This window comes from Tinamus guttatus, unplaced genomic scaffold (assembly GCF_059628265.1).
Source record: "Tinamus guttatus ecotype Peru unplaced genomic scaffold, ASM5962826v1 Tinamus_guttatus_pri_ptg000674l, whole genome shotgun sequence".
Lineage (NCBI taxonomy): Eukaryota > Metazoa > Chordata > Aves > Tinamiformes > Tinamidae > Tinamus > Tinamus guttatus.
In genome coordinates this window covers 2,380,001-2,402,500 of record NW_028289208.1, presented here as the reverse complement: position 1 = coordinate 2,402,500, position 22,500 = coordinate 2,380,001, and the positions used below count along the sequence as shown (strand labels likewise).

Genomic DNA, 22,500 nt, shown 5'->3' with positions numbered 1-22,500 from the left:
TGGAGTTTTAAAACATCAACAACAGCAAAAATTCCAGACAAACAAGCTGTCACTTCTTTTTAGACACTGTGCAATTGAAAATCTTAGATGGGACCTATGTTTATGTACAGTAGTCTAAGAATTTGTTTTTCCTCTATGTCCCGATATTGTAACCAAAACTTACTTGAATTCTAAAATGGTATGAGTAAATTCCACCTGGTTGTGATTTTCTATTTGGGAAATGAAACATGGTAACAAAGTTTTGAAAATCTTTGGTTAGGGAAATAAAATTACCTTCAAGCAACACTGTAGGTGCTGAGCTGGACTGGTTTACGTCTCATATAGCTGGTTACACCTGTGAAAAAATGAGATACCAGAGCAGAGTAATGATTCACACTTGCTCAACACCCATTGTGCTCAGTACTGTAAAAACATGTAATGGGGAGATAGGCTTTGCCTTTCAGGGCTTATAATTCAAGTACAAAAGCAGAGACAATTGACATATAAAGGAAACCAGGCATGAGGAGAGGGCAAAAAAGAGATGTGATGCTATGCATGAGAAGCAGTTGTGATGGCAAACCAGGTGTCTATTGTTGAATTTTTGGTAGTTGGCTGTGGAAATCTGAGTTACAAGGAAGGATTGGAAGCCTTTCCTGGTGTAGTTCTCCTTTTTGAAAGGAGTAGATTGTCAGAACATCACTTTGGAAATATTTCTAAGTGCCTGATAAAGGCTGGTAACTTTTGCAGGCTGGAGGAAGGAGGCGGTCTCAGGAACATTGTGGTAGACCATAAAAATGAAAATAAGGAGTCCTGGTTTGGTGTAGAGGAGCTGAAAGACCAAAAAGAGACGGTGGTATGGACCAAGTGGGATATTTTGCAGGCACATTTTATATCGGTTGTAAACAGGACAGCTTGGAGTCTGGAAAGACCTCAGAGGATTTATAAAAGCTCTCAGAGATGTTGCACTAGTTGAAGACCGTACTGCCAAAAAAAACCCCCAAATCTGGTATTATTAATGATTTCTAATTTGAAGAGTTGCTTAATGCGGTTTTAATCATCAATAGAAATCATCAGAATTGTTGTTTACCCTTCAAGTCAACAAGTGACGATGCCCAGCATGGTCCTGCCAGTGCCGACCGATTCAAACTGAACCAAATGAGCTGGCCAAGCCCTGAGCTGCTCTGAGCAGGAATCGGGGCAGGTCTGTGCACAGTGACCGCTGTGACAGCCCCGGGGGCTCTGCAGCAGCCGCAGTAGCCGCTTGCGGGCGAAGGCCGGGGGCTGCAGCGCTGGCGCCTGGCTTTGCCCCGAATGAAGTAGTTTGGTTGATGTAGGTCTCCAAAGTGTATTATTTGGAGATGACCTTCAGTTTCATTTGTGAAACACACATAGGAACAAACATTCTCTCTCCTAAATTCTTCAGATTATAGTTTTAGTAAAGCGAACTTTATTTTGCTCTAAGAACGCCCTTGGTTTCTGTTTTGCTTACTAATGTAATGGGCCTAAATTCACTCCTGACAAATCCCGTGGAACTATTCTGGTTTGGCTTTTACTGCTGGCTCTTATCTCTTTTAAGTGGGGTTTATTAGATGAGATCATCTACAAAGGACTTCTGTTATAAAATGGAATTAAAAAAAGTAAAAATACAATTAGTAGCTGTTCCCTTTTTGCTCAGTTTGAAAGATTAGAATATCAATGTCAAAGAGAATAACTGGGTTTCTGGAGTATGCTCTGCAACTTTTGTTTTATCCTGTTTTGCCCTCTTTTGTGGCACTGTCTAGGGGAAAGGATCAGAAGAATTTCATTCTGTTCCTTAGCATTATCTTAAGGAGAAGTTTTCTCTCTCCACACAATCCAGAACTGAAAGAACTTTTCAGTTTCCAAAATGAAATGACCACCAAACTCATACATTATGAAGGTTTAAGATTAACGGTGATTAAGATTAAGGATTAACAGTGTTAATCCCATTAATATTGTAGTTTTCAGTGCTTCCTGCTGCTGCCTAGATTGTCTGATTGAGGTGGCATTGTAATATTTTAACACAAATGTCTGATTTAAACATAAAGTTTTGACATTCTAAGTTTCTCACAGGTTTTATTTTTGCAGTTTCGACCTTCAGTACCTATCTCGCATCTTTTAAGAATCTCCTCACCCAGGGAACCGATTCGTTGGTTTAAGAGCAACTGGTAAGAATACTTACTTATATTGTATTAATAACATCGTCTTCTGCACATGGATCTAGGGTTAGATTTTCCTGATATTAGGTTAGTTTTTCCATATTAAAATATATATGTGAAAATGACATGTGTAGATGAGATTTTAAAATTAGTTTTCATTTTTTTTTTTAACTCCTTCAAAAATACATTTATGTTTTTAGAAAAGTTTTTTTTTTTCTGAGACGTAGTGAGCTGCAAACATATTTTCAAGAAAAAATATGCTTGGTAAAATCATGAGCATTCATCTTATACAGTTGATACCAAATAATTGTGTTAGAGATGAATCATCATTTATTACTTATCAACAGATTCCTGATTAAAAAAAATCCATGACACTTGTGATTAAATTCATTTTATCACTTTTACTTTTTTTTGTGTGTGTATGTTCAATAGAACATCTCATGCATATTATTAAGAACCACATTCTGTTGTTTATTAGCATGAGAAGAATATCCATGAAAATTGGTGGGTGTATGGATATACTACATTATATATATGATTTTCCTCTGAGCTATTCCGGTGCAGTAGAAAAGCTCTGTTAGTCTGAGGAATCAGATTGCTGTGGAAAAAATTGGTGTGAAATCAGAGTTTGGTTATTTGGCCCTAAGTTTGAAATAAAAATCTAGCTTCTTTGGTAATAACCAATAATTAATTTTACGTTCTACATGTGTTAATTGATTCTTAAATCAAAATTTCTGATAGCTTCTGCTCCCAAATCAAATTCTTATGTTATTTCTGTATTTTAATTGTTATACTGGATTGTGCACTCATTTTTATGTCATGTGGGTCAGCAGAAATTGTGTGATTTGGAGGAATTGTACTGATTTATAACTCATGTAAGGGAGAGAATATTCAGGCGTATTAAAGTATCAGTACTGCAAGTGCATAAGCAGGTATTGAATTACTGATACTAATGGAATTACTCACGTGAGTAAAGTTAAGCATAGATGTAAGTGTTTTCAAGATTGATGTCTGTAGTTAAGAATTTATTTCATTTAAGAATATGGCTCACAATTCTTAAAAGTTACTAATGCCAGCTACTGGATTTTATTTTAGACATTTGACTCAGAGTTATGGTGAACTGGTCCTAGAAAAATTCCATCAACTTAAGTGAAGATATGTGGATTTCTAATGTTGTGTATATAGTTTGACCAATTTTCTTCACTCGTCCCTACTAATATGAGGAAATGCTTGCCAGAATAAAGCAGGAGCACAGAAGTGGACAATTAGTAGTACAAATGGTTTCAATCAAATGGTTAAATAGCTCAGCAAAGACGTGGTTCGTTTTGTAATAGAATTTGTAACCCAAATAAAACCATCTGAGAGATGTGCTGTTTGTTGTGCTGCTGATGCAGAAAACAGAGAACTCTCCAAATGCCTTGACTTTCAGGGGAGTGTTGTGGAGGCATGGGTTTAAAAAAAAGCAGGCAAACAAAATGTGCAAGCCCACATACTTAAAGCACACATGTACAAACTCATACTTGATTCTAGCTGCCTTTCTCTTGACCATACCCCTTACAGGTCATCATGTAAATGGCTTAAATTGATAGAAGTATTATGCACCACAAAATTAATTTCATATTGTGTACAATTTTTATTGTGACTTTATCTTGTTTTAAAAGTGCTTACTTTCTGATTTTGTGGATATTACTACTGGATTACTTTTATTTTGGTTTTTACACAACAGTTATATTAGAAATTTGCTGTTTTATTCTTACCTTCTTAGTAAAAATCCTTTTATCACACAATGGGTAATTTATATCCATTACCAGCCCTTTCAATCCTTTTCAGTGGTGCTGTCAGTGCCTTTGGCACAGTAATGATTAATGTGATCTAATAATAGTGTGCCATTATATTACCTTAGTAAAACATGTACCAACATCCTATTCAGATCTACCAAATTCATAGCTTCCTATAATATTTTTGTTGAAAGACAGGATTACTATTTTTCAAAGCTGATTTTTTTTTTTTGCCTTTAACATATTTAATGAAATTCACAGTTCTTTGCCATGGTAATCTTTGTGCATGTATTTGGGCTTGATGGGTGAATTTTGTATCATTCTGCATTATTATGATTTGTTAGGCAAATTGTTTGACATGTAAAGAGAGATATGCATTACATTGTTTTGAATTGTTAAGGATGCGTTTTAAGCATTCACTACCTCCTGATTATTCTCCTCTATTTATCATACGGGATATATTTAGATTGCAGTATGTAAGAAAAGGCATTTGGGCTAAAATATGGTTTTCTTTTTCTGCATCCTTGCCCAGATACTGCCACGTAAAACAGGAGGTGAGTTGCACGCTACTCTGCTCTCAGTTCCTGATTTTGTCGCTGTGGCTTTACTGACGTGTCTTGGTCTGGGATTTCCTTACCTGAGCCAGAATTGTGCCTAACTGTGAGCTGGAAGTTGGAATTGTGCGCTGCTGTACTGTGTTTTTAAATCCAAGGTGTGCATATACATTGGAAAAAACCCAAATTCTCACCTAAGGACCGGAAGTGTACTTGAGATTTAGGTGTAGTTTGGCTTGGCCCCAAGCTCCAGTTGTCAGATAGTACCAGTTCATCCCAGAAGCAAGAAACTATCGAGAGGACTCAGAGGATAGTGGTGCTGGTGCAGGTATTGGAGCTGGGTATGTACAACTGCCCGCAAGTCTTGCCAGTTGCTTGTGGATGCAGCATGAGAGTTTGCTCTTCTCCCTTCTCTGAGCAGGGAGTCCCCAGCAAGGGTCTTTTGTCAAGACACTCTTCTCAGTGTTGGATATTGGGTTCATCTATTTAATGCTGCTCCTAATCAGCATGGTTGAAGAGTTTGGATAACATTCAATCTTCACAAAACATCTTAAATTTCCATCACCCAAAGATACCATTATTGCAGCTGGGGAGACACACACTTAACAGGGTCTCAGTAAAATGTGAATGAAATGGCATGTTCATGTTTTAACTCTACTGTGGGATGTTCTGTTAAATACATGCTGCTTCATCATATCACAATAAATAATGAATGAGAAAAATACTTGAATGTTGTAAATATCAGCCATGTCTAAGAACAAGGAAAGTGTGTGCATGCATTTATTTGGGTTTCTTACTTGATTTAGCCTAAGCGATACATCTGTAACATGATTTGAAATATGCAATCAATGTAAACGAAGAAAAATATTTTGAATGCAGTTTATAAACCGTGTAGACGTATTTTTAGGAAAAGAAAAAAGATGATGATTGTCATGCCATGTAACAATAATTCTACCAGGAATATATATAGCAGTTTATTTTCTTGGTTACAATAAGGACGATCTTGAGCCTTGGTCATTTCAAACAGAGGCATTCTCACCGCTGCTGTGTAGTTGATTCTTCGTGACATAATAGGAAATGAAGGGGGAAAAGGAAGCACTGTACCCAAATGCTGTACCCAGAAGGTTTAAAGCAAATTCAGAAAGCTGCTTCCCCATTTTACTAAGAAATACATAACTATTAATCAGAATCCTTTCTTAAAAAACACTGCAAAATCAGTTTCCTAAGAGAGATAAATTCTGTAAAAGCTGCAACAGAGTTGTCCTGGTCTCGGATTAGGGGTGCCTCAGGTTGCGCTGCGCGTTGCTGGGCGTTGTGCAGCTCGCATTAAATCGTGTTGCAGTGCTCCTCGTGCATCCCGCAGCCGTGCTGCTCACAGAGCAAGTCAGAACCTAGGCCAATAGTTTCCTTTCTTTATTTTTGCCTGAAAATAGAATTGACAATGAAATATTTCCTCTTCACCTCTTTACAACCCAAAATAGCTGTAGTAGAATTTTCCATGACTTAAAGCATCTTCAGGGCCTTGTTGGTTGTTGATCATGTTGTTCCTTTCAGTGGGTCATTATCAGAGGTTCATAAAGATGGTTTTGTGTCTGTTTTAAGTAAAGTAACATTGAAATTGCATGAATCTGCCAGATTATTTAATCTGTACATCTTTCCATCCTTGTTTTGGTGGGATGAGGATTTATTACATAGGAGCCTATATCATCTTTGTTAGCCCAAGGAGTACGGCTGGTTAAGAGAGGGAGAAGAGGGTCCTGGTGGAACTACATGTGCTGTTAAATTACAGCATTACAATTCCCTGCCCTCTTTTAGCTTCCGATGTGTATTGCTCTACTGTAATCTTGAACATATTTGGGTGGAATAAGAAGTGTTTTCTGTGACTCTACGAAAGGCCTGCAAGTAAGCAGAGGAATAAAAATAATAATAAAAAAGTTGCCCTAATTCTTGAAAGATAGCAAAGCACAAGAGGAAAGTGTTTTTGTCTTTTAAGACTAATTTTATCTCCTGTGAGGCTACCAGGTCAGTGAGTAGAAGTGGTGACTGGTAATCCTTGGGTTGTATTACTAGCCACTGAATTACTCTGTGACTTTAGTAATGAAACATAAATGTTCTCTCTTTTCCCCAGTGGGCATAATACCATTTACCTGTCTCAAAAATACTTTGTAATTTAATTAACACTTGGAGTGCTCTTGGAGTTCCTTAAGATAAAAGCAGGTAAAATGAGTGAGTGGTTATAGAAATCCCAATTTATTCCCATTTAAAAAAACATTACACTTTGTCTTGACTTTTGCAGACCTCAAATGGTGCTTGATGCGAGTTTTGGGCTTTGTCCTTACTGGTCCTTAGAGACACTTATACCTTGTGATTTGTATTGGTGGAGTGTAGGTGTTACAGTTGTGTTCGATTGATCATAAACTCCCATAAACTACTGTTGGGAGTCTGTTTCTTACACAAGTGTGTGTTTTCAGAGTTCTGTGGAGAAGTTCAGGTTATTCTTGATGAGATGCTTCCTGTTTTTTAGCAGAAAGATTTCACATTTCAGTTGTGTCCTGGGCATAAAAGCTTGCTCCTTATATCATCAAATATGCCAGGATCTTGGTGATAAGTTACGCATGGCTGTCTTATCGTAGTGACAGCTATTTAGCAGGCACGTGTAGTTACCACATCTTGTCAGGGACAGGTCACTACTGATGACCAAACCAACTATTTCCTCTGCATAGACAATCCCTGTCTATAACCATGGGCTAATCAACCTTTGGACTGATGCAAGTATAGGTGTGTGTGTGTGTCTGTCGTAGTGTGTATACTTCTGTTTTAATGTTTACATTGGTAATCCAGCTATGTTGTGTCATTGAGGCATGCTGGAATTTTTTTGCATTTTCCTCCAACCTGCAATAAACCTCTTTCATACAGGGGAGCAGAAACCCTTGCAGCCAGTGCGTTGCCACTTCAACCCATCTTAGTTTCTTATCTTAGAAACAGCCAAGCGCATCTCTCTCTAGACTCACTAAAGCCACCTTCTTTGTTTCTAGATAACGCAATTAATTCTTGCATTTTCCAGGCCCTCGGCACCTCCATGCATTCGTTTGGGGTTAGTTGCCTATCACTCAACTTTGTTTTCTGACATTGGGAAGAAGCAGACACGTTTTACCTGAATTCAGCTAAGCTCAAAGCAAGGTCCTCTGGGAAAGGAGATGAACTCGCTTTCTCTCTCTCTCTTTTTTTTTATTCTATCTACTTTCAGCAACTATTTTATTTTGACTACTCCAGAGGAGTTTGAACTGTCTTTTAGATAAGCAGATAATCTGACCAAGCATATAGCTCAGATAACGTTGCCCACTTGTCTGTACACATCTCCAAGTTATGCTAGGGCAGTGTGCCATTCCTGTCTGGTATTCAAAGGGCTGTTACCTCGATGTTGTCCTGCTTCTGCAGTAGCACATAATAGCACCTGCAGTGGAGTTATTTCATTATTATTCTTCCCTTTGTCTGCTCTAGCAGTTGTTTCAGGATGACTTTGGCTTTACTTTTACAGTTTAAGTAGACAGTAGTCCAGTGCAGGTCTGACTGTACCTGAGGGCTGCCCTTTTTTTTGGAGTTTTCCTGGAGATTGGGAAAGAACAGTAAAGCTTAAGTTACCTGCCACTGCTTTTCAAATATTTTAGAGAAAACATGCTCTAGTTTTTAACATTCCTTTTTATCTCTACAGCTGAATTTCTTTCCTCTCTTTAAATTAAATTATATTAGTCCTATTTTCACCACAAATATTAGGAGGAAAAAAAATGTAAAGTTACTATTTCTGCAAAGCCGCAGTGACTAGTAACAGCCCTGGGAAGAAGTGCAAGGGCACAGTACTCAAGCTGACATCCGTACATGTATAAAGGCCTTCCTGATAGTGGTTAGCTTTGAGAATGGGTAAAAATGTGTAACCTCAATCCTTAGAAAGTGATAAGGTTCTCTCTCAGAAAGTGGTAAGGTTCTCTCTCTCTCGCCTCACATACAAACTTCCTCTGAAATGTTACAGTTTTGCAGAAAGCGTCTAAAGAGATCACATCTTAACTTCCTAAATAGGGGTCTCAAGTTTTGCCCTGAATGGACATTGTCATGCATGCAAAACTCTGGATGAAAATTCTTTTTTTTTTTTTTCGTGGGTAACTGCGCATTGCATCGCTGACCAAATATGCCAAGGCTATGGAAAATATAAAAATGGCAAGATGGCCATTTCCCCAAAACAGTAAACACTCATTGAGCCTGGCTTCTTATTTGAGAATGCAAGATTTTACTTTTTGAATAACTACTGTGTTTTAACAATGGGCATCAAGTGGTTGCTATGTGATACACAACAGTGTTTTTCATGAACTTTTGGCTGCTGAATAAGCCCAGCAAATATGGGTTCTTACCCTTTTAGTTTTCTGGGTCAATTCATTTTGCACAAAGGAGAGAATGATAATTTGAGTTGTAGGCAAAGAATGTTTCCTTCGCATATTAGGAAAGATGAAAGCTGTTTTTATTTGATTTCTTTGTAAATTAAAAATTACAATTCTTTATAGAGTAACGAATAATTATCTTATTACTAAAGGCATCCCGTAAGCTTGTTACAGAGTCTTTCTCTGTAAAATAATTGCTGATTGTCACTGCAAACTGAAAATGGGGAGAAAAAGGAAAATGTTGAAGTACAAATACATACACACATACATGTACTTTTCATTTATTGGGTGGTGGTGGCTGATTGGAGACCATCAAACGTTGTTTCCAGAGCTGCTGTTCTCCTCCCTAAGTGCTCACTCTTTCCTGCTCGTGGGCCAGAGGAGAGAGTCTGTCAGATCTACTCGGTTTCCTGATCAGACGCTACACGAGGGGTGCTTTTGTGTTCTTATGTCCTATTTTTTCATTGTCAGGATCCTATCAAGCAAGATTTCAGTGATCTGTAGCCTCAGTCTGTGTATTTAAAATGTGTGTAAGAGCAGGGGCTGGCACGTGGTGATGCGGGAAGGAGGAGGCAGATGAGTGGGCAGATGTCAACAGCTGCTGGGGCGCTGCCCTGAAGCACAGGGTTAATGGCAGTATGTGTAGGAGGAGGAGGAAGAGGGCTGTAGAAGCAGGGATGAAGGAGGGGATGCGAAGTAGGGGGAAGGAGGACATTGGATATAGGCAAGAGGAGGGAGAAAGGTTATCTCAGGCTGTGCAGATATGTATGAGAATGTGTAACTAAGTTCCTTGATGCCAAGGATCTTATCTTCTGGAGAAAGCGTGTTCATAAGGAAGTTCAGGAAGGCTTTGGGGCAGGAAGGTAGGAAGAAAGGTTCTTCGCTGACACGGAGAGACGCTGAGAAGAGTGGACTTGAGATGTGTTTTATTGAGAGGAGAAAGGTTTTGAGCAGAAGTGAAGAGCTCAAGGTTAAGGATTCAAGGATGGGCAGGAGATCATCGTGGTGTTCTGCTAGCCATTTCTAAACCAACACTTATGCCCTCATATTAGATATGTAGGAACCCTGTCTTGCCCAAAGTCATAGAACTCATAATGGAATGGCAGATTCAAGGAGGCTTTGGAGCAACCTGCTAGTGTTGTGTTTGCTACTGTTATGTTACACTGGATCTGCAACAAGAATATACAATTGTAATTTCTTTTATTTTGGCTGTGACAGCAACCATCAGAGATTTGTGAGAGCATCAAAGTGTCATAATGAGAAATAGTTTAAAATCATAAAGACATAAAAAACTGCTTGTGTGCTTTGGCTTTTCATTATCTAAGGCAAGTTTCTTAGTCTCTCACTCACTACACTGCTAAAACAGAGCCCTAGAGCAAGCTCCAGAAAGGCTCAATTTTGTACCGTCTTTGCTCTAATCTGGATGTAACCTCACTGGATTATCACCATGGTTGAAATCCTCCACTTATATAATCTATATAATTCCATTAGAATTTATAAATTGACACTGAATTGTACCAGGCGCTTTCCTTTTGATAAGAAGGTTTGAGGTGGTGATGATTTTTTCTTGGGCATAATCAAGCTATGTCTGTTGGTTGTCACTATGGCAAAGATTTTTTTTCTCTTTATCTGTCTTTAAGAATGAACATTTCAGCTTTCTGAGAGCATTTCCTTCCAAAGAAGATGAATGAAAGAAGTTGTGGTATATCCCAGGTCATCATGTCTCGACAGCCTTGAGCAGGTTCTCTGCTTTTTCCTCTATTCATTCCGTTGTCCTCGTCTGTGCTCTTGCCTCTTGCCTCTGTTCAGTTAGGCTCTTTCCACAAGCAGTTTTGAATGTGTAGTTTTTCTTTCACATATCAAACAATTCCCCAAAAGATATGATAACAGTGATTGCTTCCTCAAAGAAAAAGAAAAATTCTTTCATGGATGGCAATTTTTAATGTTATTTTTTCCTTAGAAATTCCATGAAAAGCATTTATCAGTGGGATAATTTTCCTTCTCAAAGTCATATCAGACACAACACTGTCTTCAGGGCTATTTCTTCTAGTTCAGTGGACAGCTGTTCTGCCTGAAAAGAAAGAAAAGATCATATATCAATCAGACTTCAGGAGAATCCTTATGTTGTTTAACTAATAGGAAAATCCTAACTGTGAGTTCCTGATCTTCTGACCTCTGCTTTTTCGATTTGGAGAACTGCACTGACATATTCTGCAAGGGTATCTCTGTTTTTTAACATTTCTTTTGTGCTTCTTTTTGATGCTTGGAGGGTGTTATAGACTCATCTGCACTCGTGACAGCCACATCATAAGCAAATGGTTTTCTTACCTCTGTGACTTGATTGATCCTCTTCTGAATGGCACTATGGGCAGAAATTACTGCTACTTAGAAGAAGGAAGGTTCTTGGCTTCTCTTAGCCTTACTGACACTGGACTAGAGTTTTTCAGTGAAAGAGGAGGACTAAAGGGATGAAGGATGTGCCCAGGTAGCAGGGTTATTAAACTGGTACAGGTGTCTGTATGTACTCATCATTGTGCATTTCTGTAACCTCATTGCACTGCAATAACTGGCAGGTATTAAATTCCTTTTGTTGTTGTTGTTGTTGTTAATGGATTTTACTAATTATGAGTTTATATACTATTCTGTGATCTTAATTTAAAGAAGACTTGCAGTACATTAAAAATTCTTGCCCTTAAAAAAATCGAATACTTTATTTACTAAATGATGAGTATATACAATAATAGCAGTTAGTTCAGCATGCCTCCTTTCATCTGCAGCTGTGGAGGGAGGCACACGAGTGGACTGGGATGCCACCCCAGCAGTCATTATCTTCCAGAGTGAAGACCACAGCCTTGATGCCTGTCCTCAGACATCGTGTTGTCACGATGTCCTCACTGCACCGTGTTCAGTGTTGGGGCACATCTCCACTGCACAGAGCAGCACTGTGCAGGTACACAGGAGCTGAGCTGAAGGCTGTCCTGGAAGCAGAATGGTCCAAGCAAATTATTAACCTTGGACCAAGCTTGTGGACATCTCCACATGGAAGAGGGGGCAAGGGGAAGAAAACCCCCCAGATCCTTTTTTTTTAATCCATCTGTTCGTGCTCTTCAAAGACATTGTTGGCAGTTGATTGTATGTTCATGCCATATTCCTATTTGATGGCATCTTCAAACCCTAGTCAGTGCAGCCACGGCTCCGCAGTGCGCAGATGCATGAGGACAGCATGAGGGTGTGGACACTTGCTGAGAGAGGCCTTCATTCTCCAGGCGGTAGAGCCTGACTTCGATAAAGCTTTACAAGGACTGCTTGGCCTTGCTAGCTTATATAGGTTTGCAAGCAAAATGAAGACATGATACAGTTAGTATCATGAGGTATGAGACAGGAACGACAGGCCAGCATAATTGCCATGAATTTTTGTATTTACATATACATAAAGTTGCCTGATCCAAAGTTCACTGATGGAATTGAAGTTATCAATTTTAATGTATCATGAACTGTAACACCCACCATATGGGACTGTCCAGTCCCATTGTTTATGACCAGATGCAGAAGATTCAGAGGAGGATAGAAGGAACGTGGGATCAGTCATTATAGGATATACTTCCCTTAAGAAAGTTTAACTGTAAGCAAGACACAGGGACAGTTTGTATAACTCCATAGTTACAAACCAAGGTAAAGCAATTGGGAAGATTTAATTCTCTTTTGCTTTGAAATGGGAAAAGATCAGCTTTATTTAATCAGTAGACTCTCTAGGATTTGATGTATGGATGAAAACTTGCAGTCACTGAAATAATATTTTTGGTTAAGCACTTCTCATCAGGAACTTATTTGACCTGTGGGCTACTTCATTTTTTAAACTTAAGATGTCTCTATTACAGAACTTCTAAAGATTGTTTCAGTGCCAACATACAACCTCCATCTGTTAATAAGGATGCACCTTGTAGGAAGAGAGATAAACCCTTTTCTTTGTACACAGACACATACATGATTTATCAAACATATTATGTTACTCTGTCTTTACAATAAAACATACACTGGATGTGAATTACAGTGTCTGTGTAGGATTAGAAATTCTGACATTCTGTCTTCTATTCAGGAAGAGGATTACTATCTAGATAATGTACAGATATTTTACTTTTAGTGAGGCATTGCAGCTTAAGAACAGCAGAAACAACTTTATTGTAGTAAAAGGAAAAAGAATTGCCAGGGAAAGTCCAGGGTAGTTGACCACTCACAGGAATTTCAAGATAACATCAAAAATATTCAATTCACAACTAAAGTGAACATATCCTGTAGGCATTAAATGCCAACAGCTCATTTAAATATGAAACATTTATACATTATGACTTAGGGACTTTTCATCTATTGATTTAAAAAAATCTGAGGGTTTTATGAGCCCTTGCATGCACAGTTGTGCATTGCTTACATACAAAAGCAGTGAGTAGTGGAGGAATAGTCCTAAAAATGTGCTGTATGTGGTACTGTGACTAAGGTACCAAAAGAACAGTGTATGGAGAAAGATGCAATGTGCATCACATTGGGTTTTAGGTGTGGCAGTAGCAATTATGATTTCCTAACTGTGGGAGTAATATGACAGTTCAAAAGCACAGAGAGAATATTATGTTCTTTTTACACACAGCAATGTAAATTCTTAAAATAACAGTATAATTTTTACACTTCTCGATGGATATCAGGATAATCCAATTTAGAACAATTTATTCTCAACAGGTATGGTAAAAATGGAAGATATATCTTTATGGAGCATGGTATAATATATTAATTTTTGTGAATGAATTATGAAGATGTACAACTCACGACTCAAGATAAATATAATGTTCCTTAATTAATCCATTATGCTGTGGCACATAGATGCTGTTCTTATTACCTTAAATGAAAAACATAAAAAGAAAAAAAAAAGGAAAAGGAAATTGCTGCCTTTTTTTTTTCTGTCAGAAAACCTGTCTTCTAAAATCATAAAAATGTAAAATCTAGTGCACCAAACGGTATTAATGAGTTAAACATGTAAATTCCTTGAAGAATTATAAAATAAAGAGCCATCACTCCTGGCAATCTGATTTAAATACATTCTTCAGCTCAAACGTTTTACAGCTTAGGGGTGCATTTTCCACATGTCTAAATGGATCCAGACCACTTAAATTGCAGCTAGAGAATGCAGGTGAGTCTGTGGTTGAGCAACAGTATAGAAACAGTAGCGGAAAAAGCAGGAAAAACCCAACTATCTCCCTCTTTCATATCACAAAAAGCAGCATTAGAGACATGCATAGTTTCTGCAATAGCCCATGCAGATCTACAATAAAACTTTTACTTACAGGTGTTTTATTGTAGCTTTCAGCCAAGATTTTTCCCTTCTGCCCCATCATAGATCCCTAGCAACTATGGTGTAGTAATTTAAATGACAGGAAACTAAATCTTGAGAGGAGGAATGGCTTAATATCTGCTTCTGCTTGACTCCCCTGGCTTCAACTTGGGAAGTTATTCCTTTGTCTGTGGGTGTGGATGGGTGCCACATGGAGCTGCATTAACAGAGAGCTCTCATTTTGGAGGAGGACGGATATCACTCTTGTAATAATAAATACTTTGAATTTTCAGTAAAAGACCTGCAAGAGCTTCCATCATGTGTTGATTAACAAATTTAAACCTCATCACTCTCCTGATAGCTAGGTAAGTTGTATTAAAGCTATAGATGAGATTGATTGTGATTTAGGAAGTTGAGGTGACTTTCTTAAGATCTGTCAATGGCAGATCTGTTGCTGGTACATTTTAGAGTAGACTCTAGATCTCTTTCTATTCTATCCTCAACACAAAATTCCTATTTGATTATATAATAGGGAGACTGTTTTTCTGAAATGTGGCATTTCATCTCATATTCATGTAGTATAGCTGGATGCTGAAAGCATTACTTGCCTACTGAACTATGTCAGAATTTCCTCATATCAGACCTGTAAATTTAGGAATATATGTTTTGTGTGCCCAAGAGCAATTGATCTTTAAGACATGCATATGAATACATTTTAATGTGATTTTACAGTGTTAGCCTATCTATCACTGCAATTTCACAATCTCATACTAATAGGATCTAGTGTTTGAGAAATAAGAATAGACATAATATAAAACCAAACACTTAATGAAGAAATAAAATTAGAGATAACTGTGTATTAAAAGCAGTAAACTCCATTTCCTCAATGCATAGAAATATACTTTTCTGCTATCTCAGCATCAGAAGCGTTGCTTTTCTCCATATGTCTGTGTCACCAGGTTGTTATTTCTTTTGTTTAGTCATATAAAAGAATGTGTTGAGACATTATCCTCAACTTGTGTAACACTCTACAAATACTGATTGCAGTTTGAGCTTGTTATGGAAAAGTATTGCCCTGTGGATTGAGAAAATGACCAACGGCGGACTATAATCTATGAAGCTGAGAATAAAATTGCCAACTAGAGGTCATTTTTCAAACCAAGGGGCAATAGTTTTCTACTATAAACTGAATATTACAGTCAGTATATGTTTTATTAAACCATTTCAGAAACTTGGGAGCATTTTCATTTAAACTTCTTGCTTGATGTGGCTCAAAGAACAGCCCAGGGCAGCTCACAAAAGAGGCTTGGCATATTCTCTATAATAAATATTCTGTATACTCAGTAATTATGAAGGCTTTAGGGCCTTAATGGTGAATGACCATATTCTGCCACCATTCTGCATCCTTAGCAGCAATTGAAGTCATAAAGATCTGTGTATAAAAATCAGCGTAAGACACTGTTTTTCACTATAATAATATGATAAACCAAGACTAAACTGTACAGGAAAGTCAATTATGATTATTACAGTCTAAAAGATTAAAAGGAAAATACCTTTTCCCTTCTCCAAAAGCTTTTGTATTTCTTTCCTGCTGAAATATATAGACAAATAATCTTTTTATTGGCACTCGTATGGACGTTATTGCCTAGTGCCTTAATCAATAAGAGGATTTCCGTTCTGGCAATCCTGTGCGTCATGCAGTAACCAGCCATGGACAAAGTGAACTCCGTGTCCCCTTTCTTTCACACGCCTGCACGGAGAGCCCTGCCATGCTGTGCCTTGGGATCAGAAATGCTTTTTGTAGCTATTGCTCTGCCTGGGTGACTTCCACCGACACAGTCCAGGCAGATACCAGGATGTTGTTAACAGTAGGCAGGCTAAGTTACTGCACACCTACGTTGCAAGCTCAGTTGTCACAATTATGCAATGCGCTGTGCATTCACGTTACCACAATTAGATGTTTCTACCTGCTCTTGCCAGATTAATGTACACAGTTACAGTTGTAGCATTGCCAAATTAGGTGCAAAAATTGCTTTTGTACTTTGCATATTTAGGAAACAGATCTGACATCCCTATGTGTATATAATAGAGACACAGCCAAAGTGTTTTTGTGGATGTAACTTTAACTTTTAAAGTTTTTAAGTTTACATAAAACTTTGCCACCCGAATAAGGGTGTTAGATCGAAATAATAAAAATCGGAGCAGCAAAAGACCTGTTTTACATCTAATCCTCTTCTTGAAATATTACAGGAGTGTTTCCTACAGGATTGTTGCTTATAGTTTGTTCAGAATAGATTTAAATGTCCCAAGTAGTGAAGTTTGCACTGAAGTTTCACAGTTATAACTCTAATGTTTTTCTGGCACTTCAAGTCATCGATTTACCCCCTTCTGTCATCCTGCAGCTAACACTGTATCTCTGGATGGAGTGTTTTTCCTCCCGTCTTGCACAAATGAAGGCCATATGAAGTTGACTCTGTTAATTTACTATTGCATGTACTGTATATCTGTACATGGTATAGAGGTTATATACCTTTCTTTGTTCATTTCTAGGTAGATGCTTGTCTACCTGTCTGCAGTCCGTCTGATTGCTTTGGGCGCTGTAGAAACATAATTGATCTCATTTCTAGCAGTGCTTACCACTATGCAAAGGCTGTACAAATACAGGGTTGTTAGTTTTAGGACCTGTTTTTATTATGCACTTTCTATTTTGATGGACAACCATTGGTATTTTAAGATGACTAACTAAAACTTATGCTGCCAGATAACGTCAAATAGAATGTATGATAAGCAAGCAAAAGCATGTGAGCAGGATAATATTTATTATGTAGTTTCATGGCAATGTGGGTAAGAGACTAGTGGGAGAGTTGTTTTGCAAGCAGGATATTTGGTATTTTCTACTCTTTAGAAACACAAGCATGCAACACGGAGGTTTGCCTGTGGTCCCGGGTTGGTGCTGAGCACTGCAGCCCCAGCTCTGCTCCCGGAGAGCTTTACTGCCCGAGTGGGCCAAAGACTGGAGGGGAGAGAGGCGCAGTCAGGAGTGAAGTGTTGCTCAGCAGCAGTCAGGAGGAGGAGGATGGAACCAGAACATGGTTGACAGTGACCAAGTCAAGTGGTAGTCTGTCATCTGACAAAAATCACTGATACGATTAGTACTGTTCTCGTTTCTCCAGAACAAGGAGAATACTTAGTATGAACGATGTGCAAATTTCCCATGTATTTCTACCGAATATTTAATATAAAACAAGTAAGACCAGGGCAAGAGTTGGACTTTTTTTTAAAAAAAGATAAAATATATTTTTAGTGATGGTAGAAATACTCTGAAATTCCTGTTGAAAATAATAATCTGGTCTCATAATTTTGTGCTTGATCTTGTGTATTTGAGCCAGATCTGGGTTTAGAATGGGAAAGAGATGTGCATCTTGTAAAAGCAGGTAAAACCAGTACTAAGTTTTTTAGGATGAATTCTTGTACTGTGTGAACAGTTAAATTGAAAGATAACTTTGGCATTAATCAAGAAGTAGGAAGACCTTTCTTTTCTTTTTAATAATTTTGGTTCAGCTTGTGTTTCTTTTCTGCAAAAAGCGTGCAGCTCGGTTTTGTGGTAAGTTTGCCAGGCACAGAATATTTTAGGCAGAGGACCTGGTTTAGATTGTGTACTGGGAGGAATACAGCGGTGTTAAACTGCTGGTCTACTTGGGCTAATTTATCCTGAGTTTGACCATGTTAGAATATTTAAATGGACCGCTGTTTAGCGGAGGAAAATCTGAACAAGTAACTTCAAATCATTCTCGGGTTTGTTTTCAAACAAACCACCAAGAATAACCGCTTTAGTCCCCTGCACAGCATCAGCAAGAAGAGCTGCAAAATTGCAGAGTAGCGTCGGCAGACTGTTAGATTTGGTAAACTTGGATTGACTGGAGGAGGGAACAAGAACTAGTTGGATTTGTGTGTCACCATTATTCACTCTTTTGGATAAATTATATTTTCTAGCCATTAGGACAAAAGATATCCATTTTGTTTGTTTGTTTTTTATTTCTCCATGAATGTGCTTTTACATACAGTACCTGAACAGGCTGTTATGTAGCACTTGTAAATGTCTGTAGTATTTACATCTGCTGATGCCATTAAAGAAAAATCTTAAAATGCTTTTTATTAATCTTGACTGGTGAGAGTGCTGGAAGTGCTTGCAGAAGCAGTATTTATGAATAGTAGTTCTTGATCAAGATGGTGTGCCATTGCATGTGACATACTCGTGGGGAAAATTGTTACCAATCCCATTACCGCTTTCTTTATATTCTTATCTTGTCCCTTTGTCATACCTATGGCTCATCTTTTCATCTTCTGGGGGCAATAATATTCATATTTTAGGATGTCTAATGACAGGTTTCACTTGGAGCAAGCAGTGCCGTGTTACGATGAGATCAAGTGTCTCCATGTCTTGGGTAAATAAGCCAATAGGTCAGCATGAGAGATCAAAAAACTTCTAGTGGAAATGGAAATGCAGAGAAAAATTATTATGCCTAAATATTATTAAGAAAGAACGGTCCCTGTAGGGTATAATTGGAGAAATCTGCATCGTTTTCCTAGCTGGAAGGAGAACGGCTGTAGGAGGGATACCCCGGTCAGGGAATCCTTTCGGATTTGCGACCACATTTCCTGCTCGTGTAGTCCGGGACTGCCCATCTCCGCGCTCTGTTCCAAGAAGGGGGCAGAATTGTCTCAGGAACGTTAACTCAGTGACACCCCCACTGCAGTGCGACTTCACAAGGGTCAACCTTGGCTTCATCTGGTATCTTCTCAGTCTCCTGGGAGTTAAATCCAATCTTCAATTCTTGCTTTAGGGATACCATTAATGGGAGCTAGAAACACACCTCAGAAACGATGGAAAATGTGGATATGATGCATCCATGTATTGTAAATGGTAGCTAGGCATAGTAAGGGAGCAATGCATTAATATATACCGTATATTTATTATACAAACAAGAAGAAAAAGTGGATGTTTTTATTTATCGGTTGTTTTTTGGTGTTTCTATCTTTGACTGATACAAGTATTTGGAATCTAAACATATCACCACAATACTGTTGTGTCTTTGTTCTGGATTTCTTTCATCTTAACTTATCAGCGCAGTATATGAGCCATTTTATCCTGCAGTGTGATCATCATCCTAGTGTGTATTTGCTCATTAATGTCAGGTTAAGATCTGAAGCAATATGAAAGTAGGAGTGAAAGCGTTTCTTGGTGTGTACTAATTTTTATACTACTAGTAATGGAAAGAGGAAGCCTACAGCACTGTGACTTTGAAATACCAAAAAACTATGCACATTTTCCCCCACTGTTGTATTGCTCTCATCCTTGTATTGGCTTAAATATTAATACACAAACATGACCTTAAAACAAAAAGTTTAACAGCCTCTATGAGGGGGAATAACAGTTTTGGTGTTTATTGCAATAATTGAAATATTGGAGTTATTTTTTACCTGTGTCCATTGTGTAAGTTTGTGAAAAATCAGTGAGGTTTGCTGTTTTTTTTTCTTAGGTATCTGATATTCATAATGAAGAAATTTGAGAAGAAAAAAATACCAATGAGAAATGTAGGCTTGTTTCAGACCTAATGATTTTTTTAAAAAAATCTGTTTTTGATGGCAAACTGGGCCTATGCTTATTAGCTGAGCTTTTTTTTCCAAACAGAGCATTACCTAAGAGTTTTTCAAGACAATTTTTATGTGTTTAAAAAAATAATAATAAAAGGAAACAACTTTGTGGTTTTCCACCAGAAGCTGAAGTTATCTGTGAAGGGTGCAAGGAGCAGAGGAGGAGGGGAGCGTGCAAGCGAGGCAGGGAGAGCACAATTTACACATCAGGGTTTGGAAGCCGCTCGTTTGAGGTGTGGAAGCTGCTGGCTGTCGAGGCTCGCTCCTGTCCCCTGGCTCAGCGGAGGGCCCGCGCGGTGAAACGCCGCGTGGTCGGCAGCGAAGCGCAGGAGCGCGGGGCGAGGGCAGCGCTGCGACGCGCTCGGTGCCGCCGCCGCAGCTCCGGGCGGATGGAGCACGGGACATGAACGTGCCCAGGCAGGGCCAGGCCGCGGCCCGGGGCCCACACAGCCTCTCGGGGACGTCGCCTGCTGCTGGAGTGCCTGAATGGACCCGTCTCGCTTGGGGCTGCTCCATTTTCCCTTCCCTTTAAACATTCAGCCATTTACATGGTTGATTTTTATAACTCAAATTGTTTAAACTATTTTTTTTTCTTTTAATGGGGACAAATTATCACCCACATACTTAGGAAAAAAAGGAATATGAGGAGTTTGTTGCATGTGGAAAGCTCTTGATTTGTTGGACATGACTTCCAGCATATATCGTTTCTACTTCTAAAATTTTCTGGGGAAAGTGTGAATGCTGCGATGGAGTGGAATTGTCTAGTTTGATGGTTTTAGATGGTTATGCTGTGTTGTAATACAGCTTACTAAAGCATAATTGGTAGAATAGAATAGATAGGACAGATAGAAATGTTTTGACTTTTGTTAAGTTCATATTGGAATTTTAATTTTGTCCTGTTTTGGGTTGGAACCAAATTATCTGCTGAAATTTTCATTTTTAATAGTCTACCTCTGCTAATGAGTTCAGCAGCTACAGCTCTTCCATTTCATTCCTTCCAGAGAATCACCATGTCTGCCTCCACTTACTGCATTATTGTTTTTAGGGTTCTTAGTCCCCTTCAGACTCTTCTCCCAATGTCTGGAGGTGGTACAGAGATCTTGGTGCTTTTTTCTGCATTCAGGATGAGACACAAGGAGCCTCACAGCCTAGATACTGGGCAGGTTTATTGCAGTAAGTTGGCATTGCAGGGCACAGTCTTCCCAACATCTTGATGCTTTTAGCAAGTCTTTTCCCGTAGTCTAAAGCTGATGCGTTTTGGCTTCTGTTTACAGAGGAGTTGAACAGTTCTGCAACACCAGTTTGCACTTTCCTAACCCTATTTCAGCACACTTTTAAGAACTTAGCAATCCCATGTGAAATGTTGTATCTTCATTTCAAATACCGGGCTGCTTTTCTTTTTGAAACTGAAAGCTACACCTTCCAGTAAAATTTAAAAAAAAAAAAAAAGTATTTAAGCCAACATTAGCACTAGGCAGTGTAAATATGATGCTAATGTAAATATGATGTATTTGTGTAAAGACTGTGATAGAAAAGCTCCAGAAGAGTACGAGACAATGAGCTCTTAGGCATTTTTTAAAAATATTTTTGTATTTATTCTGTGTACGTGTGCATTTGAAGTTTATAATATTTAACTGTGTTGAAATTTGCGGGATTCCTCGAACTTGTGCTTCAGAGCTGTTCTTTATTTACCAACACTTATTTCAAGGGACTGACCTTGGCACTAGTGCTAAGAATATCAGCGTAGATCCCAGTTACTGTAGTACTGACTTTTTTGGCAGTTTGTCCTTTTTTTTTTACGCTTGTTACTGTATGAGATGAACAAACTTAGTGCACAAACATTCTGCAGGGTACAGCCTGTCTCCCTGGAAGTAGCACCTCCGTGCCTCCCCCTGGGAGAACAAGAATTCTCTTTTCTTCTTCAGCATAAGTTATAATCGCATTCTTCCCAACTGCAGTATTTCTCCAAAGTGGTTATTTCCGTGCAGCACAAACCTGCACACATGATGTCGTCTCCCCGTTAGCTTCACCGTGCAGCAGGGCCCCTTTGTGCAAAGGCAGCCCCGCAAGCCACGGAAGGAACGGTGTGGGGAAGGCCCTGTGTCGAGAGCTCCCGAAGCAGCCGGCAGGCCCGTGCTCCAGCTCGGAGGCGCCGCTGGAGCCGGAGCCGCGGGAGCAGGTTGCGCTGTGGTGGCTGCCGTCCCCGAGGGCTTGAGGCAGGTGACCCGGAGCCGCTGCCACCCAGCGCTGTAGTTGGGCCCAGCCCGGCCCCGGGAGCTGGGAACGTGTCGCTCCCAGTCTGCTCATGGGGGAAAGAGACTTCCATGTGGCCAAAGGTGCTGCTTGGTGGAGCAGCCAAGGAGCTGGCAGGTGGCCCGGCCGGCACGGAGGAAGGGGCACGGGCGGAGTGGCGGGAAGCGGCCTCATCAGCGCCAGGGTCGGAGAAGGGCTTCGTAGGCCGGGCTAGTCGGGCTCTGAAAGTTACTGCGGAGGAGGCAGAAAGGAGGGATCCTCCTGAAGGGAATGCCTCCTCTCCCTCGCTGCTCGCCCCAAAGGGAAAGCATTAAACCAGCCCTTTTTATATTCCTCCCCCCCCCCCCCCAAAAAAAA

At 39.2% G+C, this 22,500-nt stretch overlaps 1 long non-coding RNA gene across 2 annotated transcripts in view; it reads left to right on the top strand.

Moving 5' to 3' along the window:
* The window catches only part of LOC148591904 (uncharacterized), an 85,634-nt gene that overhangs the window by 54,830 nt on the left and 8,304 nt on the right, over nt 1-22,500 (top strand). For both annotated transcript variants that reach the window (XR_015913989.1, XR_015913990.1), the window contains exons 2-3: nt 2,086-2,165; nt 14,529-14,600. This is a non-coding gene — a long non-coding RNA (uncharacterized LOC148591904). The remainder of the gene's footprint in view (nt 1-2,085; nt 2,166-14,528; nt 14,601-22,500) is intronic.